Source organism: Papilio xuthus, unplaced genomic scaffold (assembly GCF_000836235.2).
Source record: "Papilio xuthus unplaced genomic scaffold, Pxut_1.1 DF826923.1, whole genome shotgun sequence".
In the NCBI taxonomy this organism is placed as follows: Eukaryota; Metazoa; Arthropoda; class Insecta; order Lepidoptera; family Papilionidae; genus Papilio; species Papilio xuthus.
Genome location: NW_013531726.1, coordinates 3453323 through 3463708, shown reverse-complemented (window position 1 = coordinate 3463708; position 10386 = coordinate 3453323).

Here is a 10386-nt window from a genome sequence, read left to right as displayed (position 1 = left end):
CGCGGCGCGAACCAAACCGCGCGAAGGGAGGACATTAAACTTATATAGTTTTCACGTAGCGGGGATGAAACTCAATGATATCCTTCTCAAGAAAAAAGGCCATTCATTCATCAAGTGCGATAATTAAATAATTAAAAAAGTAACGCAATAAGTCACCAAGTTTTTACGCAACGTAATAATTGTGTAGTCGGTGACTAATTATAGATTTCGTGTATCATAATCGTGGTTAATATTTTGTTTTACCCCTCGTGTTCAATAGTTTTGATGGCTGTTTTTTTAACAAATTTCAAGTCGATAAATACGTCATTTAAATAAACGCGAAAAAAACTCTTGTTCTCAGGCAAATAAAATCGTTATCTCATATATTCAAATAAATGTTACTAATTTTCATATTTCCTTAATAACTGTCATTGGTTACTCAAACTAATTTAAAATTACAGTTTGTTATATAAAATGCTACTCCCATTGCGAGTCCCAAAGATTAATCGTGTAATTTATTATTTGAATAGCTTTTTTCCCATCGCACTGTGCGGTGCCATAAAACAGTGGTAAAGTTTCGAATTCCAGGAAAGTCGTCAAAAGATTGAACGTTACAAAATTAAGCTTAACTTTTTTAAAGCAAGGGATGAAAAATAACAAAAAAAAAATCATATACGTATTTTGTAAATGTTGTTACTAATTAAAATAATAATTTATTAGACGTTGTTTAAATGATAGTAGATTCTTTAAAAATTAGTAATAGACCACTGTATAATAAGGTTTTAGCATAGAAGAATTTGACGAATTAGTGACAGAAAAGGAAAACATCAAGATAATATTAATAAAAAAGCTATTAATAAGTAAAATAACGATTAATCGGAATCCGCAATAATTACTTTATAAATTAAGTTTACGACTAATTTACTGGATTTTATTGTATTATATGAAAATATACATTAAGTTTAAACCAAATGTTAAATGATGAGTCATCATTTGAGAAGGAATTTTTAACGTAAATTAACGTTTCTAATTTTTTAGTGCTCAAAGTTAGTAACAAATTGTTACTAATTTTGAACACTATAACTATGCGTTATGAGCACTATGAGCATTATAAATAAAAGTATTATCATAAATGTATTAGGCAATCTATCTTTGTTAGAATAGAATCTTGTCACAAGTCTACGCCTGATGATTTTGTTCGCGTTGATTAAACCCATAAAATTAACTGTAATTAAACACCAAGTTTTCCTGTTCCGCTTACATCAATTTGTTTACGTAAATGTTAGCCACATATTGCTTAGTCTTAGTTTATTTGATTAGTCATCAATTGGAGTTTTTACTATAGTAAAATATTTATTTTTAAAGATTATTAGGTAAGAAGATGACTAACCATCGTTGACATCCTGGTCGTCGATATTGTCATGATTCTGTTTGATTTTAAATCAAATACTTAAATTTGAATATATCCAAAGTGTACAAATATTCTTACTTAAGACGTCACAATTTATAAGTCTCGTAATAATACGTGTTTGTAGCCTCAACGCAGAAGAAGAAGAAAGAAAAGTTTTTATTATAGGTAATACAGATTAAACCAAGAAACAATAACTAACATAATAAAATTGCACATAACTAAGAAATTAAATTAGACTTAAGTTAGCGTTTATGATTAATTTGGATAATCTAGTGATGCCCACACTAGGCAATGCCTGTATCGTGGGTACCGATATTCAGATAGGTATAAAATATTCAGTCCACAAAATTACAAAACCCACACTCACGACATTTTAGCATTTAACAATTATCAGTTACTCCGGTATACATATAATAAAAAACAAAACAAAACGCACCTATCAAAGTTGTTATTCTGTTAAGTTGTAGAAAGCATAGAAAATTAGCAAAAGTAAAAAGTCAAACATGCAGCATTCTTCAATGAAGAATTATGAAAACTGATTAGTAGTAGATAAATCGATAAGACTATCGAGACAAAATTAGAAAACTCCTTGAGAGATACAGTGTTTCGTGATTATATTTCATTTCATCATAATAAAAACAAAATGAGTAAATAAATGTCCACTATTGTTTGTAATTGATTAAAATATACTATGAGTTAGTTGTTAGTAATTTCTTTACTTAGTCCTGAGAATAGAATAGACAACAAAGCGCTTAATCTTACTGTAGCTTGTAGAAAGGAATTAACCTTTACAGAAAATCTTAATCGGTATTACAAACTTTTTTTTAATTTCTACTCGTAGATAACTAGTCCCCACTTTACTCAGATTTTAAGTCAATCGAGTATAAAAACCATCTTAATTTTAAGTTAGAACATGTTAGGCATTAAGTTAAGAAATAAGTTATCAATATTGAAGTAGTTTCGGTTTTCACCAGACATAATCTATATAGTGGTTGCCCGCAACTTCGTCCGCGAGGGAAAAAAACATAATTAGTAGAATTCTTCCAGACTGTGCTCTACTTCTTTGCCAAATTTTATCGAGATCCGCTAAGCCGTTCTGAAGATACTTTCATACTAAACATCCATCCATCCATCCATCTAAACATTCGTATTTATAATATTATTAAGATAAATGTAACAAAAAACACTTGTAAAAATAATTAGGTTATGTTCTAGTCAGTTAATAATTATTAAATATAAGTTTTCAATGTCTAGTTCGTCTATCACTTAATTTTATGTTATTCCTAATAAATATAACCTTAATAATGTTGTTACAACCTTTAGAAATTCGTTGAATACAATTATGAGTACGTCTCTTAAGTAAATAATATTTTTAATTTCATGTTTACTAATGAACAAAATATTATTACTTTGGCAAATAAATATTTGGTCTTTTAAAATGGAAAAAAAACTGTAACATTTACCCCAATAGGGTTCTATCCAATGTAAAACGTTCATCAAAGGAAATCAGTGGAAAAGAAAATTACAGATCAAAGTACTGAAACCTATTTAACTTTATATTATTGTAATAAAAACATTTTATTTTATCCTTAATTATGATTTTAGACGTGGCTTTAATACTAAGAAATAAATAAGTTATTATATCTAATGATATTTTTTTAATTCTTTATCATAGTGGTCGGAGCACTATATGTGGAACATATTATTAGGTTGGACAATTTGTTAAAATAATTCAGTTAAAGTATTAAATTTTATGAAACTTCTCTATAGTTATTAAATAGGCACAAAATACCACGGCCTATAACCAGTCTACGTATAGAAGTCAAAGGCCATAACGGATGATTCATAATAATAAATATATTTAGTCTAACTCTTCATAGTAACATAAATAAAAAATGGCTTGTCTCCTTTAAACTTGTTAAAGAACAAACAGGGTAAATATTACTAATTGAATTTTAAGTCAAATTATATTTTGTTAAGAGAATATTCGAGAAAATCCCCGGAGATAATGTTGAGATCAGCGCGATATAATTTGTTACTTCAAACTTTAATAAACAATTACGAAACAAGGATGAGTTAACAATAAGCCATAATTCAAAGGATTTATATAAGTTACAAAGTGTGCTAAAACGAAATTCTATATTGAAAACTTTTACTCTATCGATTAAAGTAAATATTGGCACAATCCTCAAGTATAAAGCAATTCCAGTTTTATCCACAACGAAGTTAAAGGGTTCAAAAAGTCTTAACTGCGTCAAGAAAAGGATAGAATGGTCGAGCAACGTCGACTTGCTGGGGCACTGCCGTGCCGAAAATATAAATCAACCGTTCTTATAACGTTATAACGTACTAATTCGTTTTTTTTTTATCCTACTAATATTATAAATGCAGCTGTTAAGATGGATGGATGGATTTTTGATGGAAGGTATCTCCAGAACGGCTCAACGGATCACGATGAAATTTGGCATGGGTGTAGAAAGTAGATTGAAAGAACACATAGGCCACTTTTTAAGTTTTTTTTTTTTAATTGCGCGCGGGTGGAATCGCGGGTGACAGCTAGTTTTATATACATTTAATACAATTCAAAGAGAAATGTAGATGTAGTGAGAAAAGTAGATAAATCTTATTACGTATGACGTTATCAAGAAGTCATCAGTTCACTAGAAAGTGTCGCCACGACCGTCCCACATACGTCGGCACAAATTAAAACTTTTGGTTTATCTTGCCTGTCTACGTTTATACTTCTAATTTTAAACAGTCCATTAAAGGTACCGCATCAGTAACCTGTTATAAATTACTAGCTGTCGCCCACGACTTCGTCCGGGTTGAATTAAAAAAAAAAAACTTAATTATATCTATGCCAAATTTTATCGTGATCAATGCCGTTCTGGAGATACCTTCTAACAAACAACCATCAATTTATCCATTCATCCATCTCAATATTCGTGTTTATAATATAAGTAAGTAGAAAGATTGTAAATATCTATGGGTAGCGGTTACCGCTTGCCCTAATCCAACAATGTGAAACAAAAAATGAGAAAGTGATAAACAAAGGATGAGTAAAACTTATAGTGAATGGCCGTGTTATTGACCTTATTGTTAATCTTATAATTACATACATAATCTAATTCAATTATAAATGTATATAATTAGAAACCTTATCTCGTCTATATTTCCGACCTGTCACGGTGGTCACACATGTGTCAATTAAGATAAGGCGTTGAGCAAACTTAACGACATCCTCTAACACAGAATACCAAAGCCCCTATACTCTACATCCTGGTGTCGCAAAACTAGATCGTTTCGTCTGTTTTCACCACAAAGATTTTAATGAACAACACATTTAAGACGAAATATGTAACGCTTTAAATGTTTTCTATCTATACATAGACCTTACATTTCTTGAGCGAGCTTAAGCGAGGAAATGAATATGTAACAGATAAGATAAAAAGTGTTAATTATAGTTTTTCTAACATCATTAATGATTAGATCGCAACATGAGATTTACTTATGTGATATTTAATTATGTCTTTACTTTGTAATAAAATACCAACTAATTGCTTGATAACTTTTTTCACACATAAATATCGATCAGTTTTTGTAATACCGGAAAATTATAAACTACACCCGAGATTAGTAGAACATAAAAAATATAAAAACACGATTATTTTGCATTTCGAAATCTATCTATCTGTTTATACAAAAATCAATTGCTGTTCGTTAGTCTCCTTAAAACTTGAGAACAGCTGAATGGATTTACCTTAGTCTTGACATGTTCTTAGAGGTCTAGGGAAGGTGTAAAAGGTGAAAAAAATTCAAATAATTGCTAGGAACTAATTGAGTGTTGTTTTCATTCCACGCGTACGGAGTCGCGGGCGACTACTAGTATAAATATAAAATTGGTGTATATTGCATACATGTTCTTTTACAAATACTTTTGCATAAAATATCTAAATGGATAATCGTCTTTATTTATATATATTTATTTTATGATAATTATTTTGGCAGGTTTCGCGTAATCGAGTGAAACTACAGTTGTTCTTTTTATAGATTAAAAAGATTTATTAATTAATACGCGAAAGCAACATTTGACAGCAATGATTTTTAGATACACATTTTTGTTTAACATGAAAAAACTATTAAATTGTCAAAATATCTATGAAACGTAACAAAGATGAATTAAAATATTTCTCTATTTTTATTAGGTGTTATTCTTAAATTATTGATTTAAATTAAGCTTTGAATAACATTTTATAGTATCTTGTAATGTAATAGATTGACCATTAATGGAATCTCTAAAGTTAATATGACAAACAACAAGGATTCTTGTGGTCAAACCTTTTAGCTAATAGAAGGTTTAAGAAGGGACAAACTTCAGTGAATATTTTTATATTATGTAATCACATAAAGGCTTTGGATAATAACTTCATTAAATACGGAGCCCGGATATAACGCGCTATAAAGTTTATGTCTAGTTTTATGAAATCGTTCGCAGTATAACACCAGCTTTATTTATTTTAATGTAAACACACTGATTATTTACTTTTACAAACGTAATAAGTATAATTTTGAATATGACTCATAGGTTATATATACACTGACTTTCTTATGCATATTACTCGTTTCGAAAAACAAATAGAAATTAATATGTTAAAGTTATTGTTATTTGTCATTCCTCACGAAGTTGCCGAATGTTACTGTCTAAAAAATCTGCTTTTACTTATTACGGAATAATTAATGCAAAAACAAATGTCAAGCGACTGTAAACACGTGGTCGAATATCTGCGTGTTCTAAAACACATCATACGATAGTTTGGGAAGTAAATGTTTTTTTTCTACTAAATTAAGTTGACTATCATACTGGCAGTTTATATTGATCAAACGCCTGTCAAAAATATTTTTGTACCCATTCGTATTGTGACAAATCTTAGACAAAAGCTGGTAACTTCAACAAAAGGACACAGCATTATGAGGAATCATAAATCAAAAGAAAAATGTTTTTAAAAATGAATTGCTAGAAGTGTAATATAATTCCACACAAAAGTTGCTCCACCACCTACTTTCAACTATACACTATACTACAACGCATATGCAATTGCGTATGTCTATGGGCAACGGTCACTTCGCTATTTCAGCGATTTCAGGTGGCCGCTCGCTCGTTTGCCACCTTGTGATATAAAATAAAAATAAAAACTATAACTTTAGCCTTATACGCGTGCAGTATTTTTATTGTTCCAAAAAGTATGATTGGATCGCTAACGACTATCAAAAGGCACGGTTGCTACATATCACGTACAATTTTTTTTTTGTTGCGTTCATATACGCCATGTATAGACCTTGATAATTTCGCCTCGAGCCCCTTGATACTGTGACATTGCGTAACGAATATATCTCAAAGCCTTGCTTAACTTATTACATTTCTAACTTAAATGTACCGGAACTAATTGTCTCGTTGTTTATGTTGTAAATCTAAGACTATAAATAATGGATAAGATGACATTTTATGAAAGTAAAACTGTGATGTCTTATAATTTAGAAGATACATTTGTCAATAATTGTATAGTTTACATAAAAACACATATATGTTGAAAAATCATTTGAAAAATCCACTTAAAGCTATCTCATTTCTGATTAGATATTCCATCTAATAGACAAAAAAATCGTGAGAAATTATTTGCGAAATGTAATACATTTCTACAAGTTCTACATCCTTCCAATATATTGCAAAAACTTTATGAATACATGATAGATAAAACATAAATCACAGTAAATCTCATAGCCATAATAAACAACTAATTAAATTTAATAATCCCCAATAAAATTCTAAAATACATGTTATTTATTGATTCGGGGTACAATAAAAGCAAATGTTAGTTGTCCAAATGCAACTAGAATGTTGTTTTTGCAATTTTTCAAAAAGAGACCGTCCATTAATTAAAAATATCAAGAAGGTTCGTTGGTTTGTCCATGGGGTCAACTGAAATAATTAAACATTAAAAAATATGTTGTTGCAATTAAAGATTAAATTAATCATTAAGTTGTTAAAAATAGTTACGCATTTTATTATTCGAGTGGTTATGGTTGGTACCTTAATTTATTCGAATTACAAAATAAAACGCAGTCCTTGATTTAATAACTAAATAATTGCACCTGTAGTCAGAAAACTATAAAAAAATCATAATTGTCAACATTTTATTTTAAAAAAGGCGGGAAGTGTGACAACAACTTTAATTACGTTGCTACAATTATGCTGCTTTTAATCATATTTGTAAGAATCATTACGTTTTTAACAATTCAAAGAAGACATTAAAACTTATAACAAAAGAAATAAAAGCTATTAAGGTATCTCCAAAACGGCTAAACGAATCCGGCTGTGTTTTGGCATAGAATATAGTCTGGAAGAACACATAGGTCACTAATTAAGTTTTAATTCCGCGCACGGAGTCGCGGGCGCCAACTAGTGTTATAATAATAATTGATTCATTTTATAACTTTTTAATTTTTACCAACAATAGTTTTAGAGTAAGATCTACTACTTAAGTTAGAATAATTAATCCCTAAAGCTATCTTTGAAAATTATAATAGGCGCTATAATTACAATATGATGCTTAGGACATTCGACCCGAGTACTTGTAAAAGTACCTCTTTTAAAACAGTGGTAGAGCCAGCTTTAACATCTTCGCACGAATTGGCCCGGCTCGCCCGGTGAAATACCACGACCACACAGAATACAGGCGTGAAGTGGATGCAATTCCGCGTTTCGTTTGATGAGTGTGCGTCCCGGAGGCCTAATTTAGTTCTCTTTCCCTTCCCACCATTTTACTTATAAGGAAAAGATGGGAAGTGGAAGTGGACTCTCCGGATGAGAGGATGCATAGAAAGGGAAAATATTTTCTTTCTGTGCATCCTCTCCTTCGTCGATTAAAGATAGGCAACGCATATGCAATTGCGTATGTCTATGGGCAACGGTCACTTCGCTATTTCAGTGATTTCAGGTGGCCGCTCGCTCGTTTGCCACCTTATGATATAAAAAAAAGTTAATTTTACTTTAAAAAAGTATAATGCAATATTTTCAAACTAACGCAATCGTAATTTTATCATAATGACTTCCGTTATTTGAGTGTTACGTTTTAAAGAAATCTATTTAACGTGCACACGATACGAAATAATTTAGTTACGAACTGTTTCTCTTATCACAGGTTGACAATAGTTGCGAAACTACAAAACTACGCGTCGCCGTGTCCCAGTCACAGGCAACTAATGCAATACAGATAAAGCAAACTGATTTCACTTTCCTATACAAGTTCCTTGAAAATGACTACGCAATAAGTAAATTCCTGCTTAATAACTCATTCGAAATTTATATCTTAAATTCCTATACCAATAACATACAAATTGTTTACTTAAAAATCGACAGTGCTAGTGATCTTAGTGTTAGTGAATCCCATATCAAGACTTAAGCTCGCTTTCCACATGAATTAGACAAGACGAAGTTATTTACAGATAAGAAAGAATCGGTATCTGCCAAGACAACTTATTTTCTGCTTGAAAACTTAATCAAGATATGCCGCATCTGTCTGGTTATAGGACCAGACGATACTTGGGATCTGACTTGAAGTACTAGTCTGAAGGGTTGTTTAGATAGGATTTAAAAATATTGGAATGTTAACGTTTAAATAACCAAACCTTACGAGTGTTACGAAAGTGGAAAATCACAGAGAAGACTTTTGCAGATTCAGTCATAATTATCAAATAACACAACCGTACATAACAGAGTTAACGGCTGTTCATTGGGCGCTGTCCTTAAGGCCCGTTTTAGCATTTCTTGCCCTCCACCTCCTTTTTTTTGGTCTTCCAAATATAGGGTATGTCAGGGGGAATCGCAGGCGCCCTTTTATGTCCTACTCTTGGCGGTCGCCCCAGCTCACCCTACCCTAACGCCGCTACTGGCGGTCGTACAAGACCTTTCTCGCCTCTTCCACGTTCATACTTCCTCGTGCAGGCTCGTTGGCTGAGTGCCTTGATTCCACTTATGTTTGTTCTGTCACAATTTTTTTTTAGTAAAACACAAATGCCATTGATAAATAAATTTATTGACAAATTAAAAAAGAAAAGAACATACCCTGATTATAAGAGGACATATTCAAAACAATTTGATTAACACGGAACACAGTAATTGGTGATTTTATAATTTTGTTAAAAATTATTGTTTAAATGGTGCAGAATAATAATTTGCTTTATACTTTCTATTGTATTTTCTACTTTTAATGGATATAATAATGATATATTTTTAAATTAAATATTGCTTATTACGAAACACATTTTTAGTTTAAAATATTAGGGTACGGCTACAACAGTACGGTTGCGAATTATTGAACACGTTTAATTTGTGCGTTCACATATTAATTTATTTTGAGAATAAAAAATGTTGACTACAGTTTTTTTAATTTCTTTCGATACATATAAAGAGAGCATAAATACATTTTTGAAAAATAAAGATTTATTCTCGATATACGATTGACTAACTCATTTTTTTAATAAATACAAATGTGCATTCCACTGACAATGTTAGTTGATTACAAAGTAAATGCTGCTTTCAGTTGCAAACCAGTCTTTGGTATTGTTGGCAACGAGCCAGAAAACTATCAAGCAGGTGACGCAAAGACTTCGAACGTACATAAAATTATACTACTACGCGTGCACAATAACATAAGACTGGCAGAGAATGAACACACTTAGTCGTGCTATCAAATGTGTCCATTGAATTCAAACGTTATAGCATAGTTTCTTATGTCCCAAGTATTCCAGTGACGTCATATTTGTCAAAGTCTCGTGTTATCGTACATAGGTAGTAGATCTGCGTTATTGGTTGATTAATTTGAGATCGATGACTGACTCAATGTTTTCTCACGTGATGAGTTTTCGTCATCCAGCGTCACCCCTGTCATTTCATGTGCCAAAATCCTTAAAATATCAGACCTAAAGGTAAATTCGAC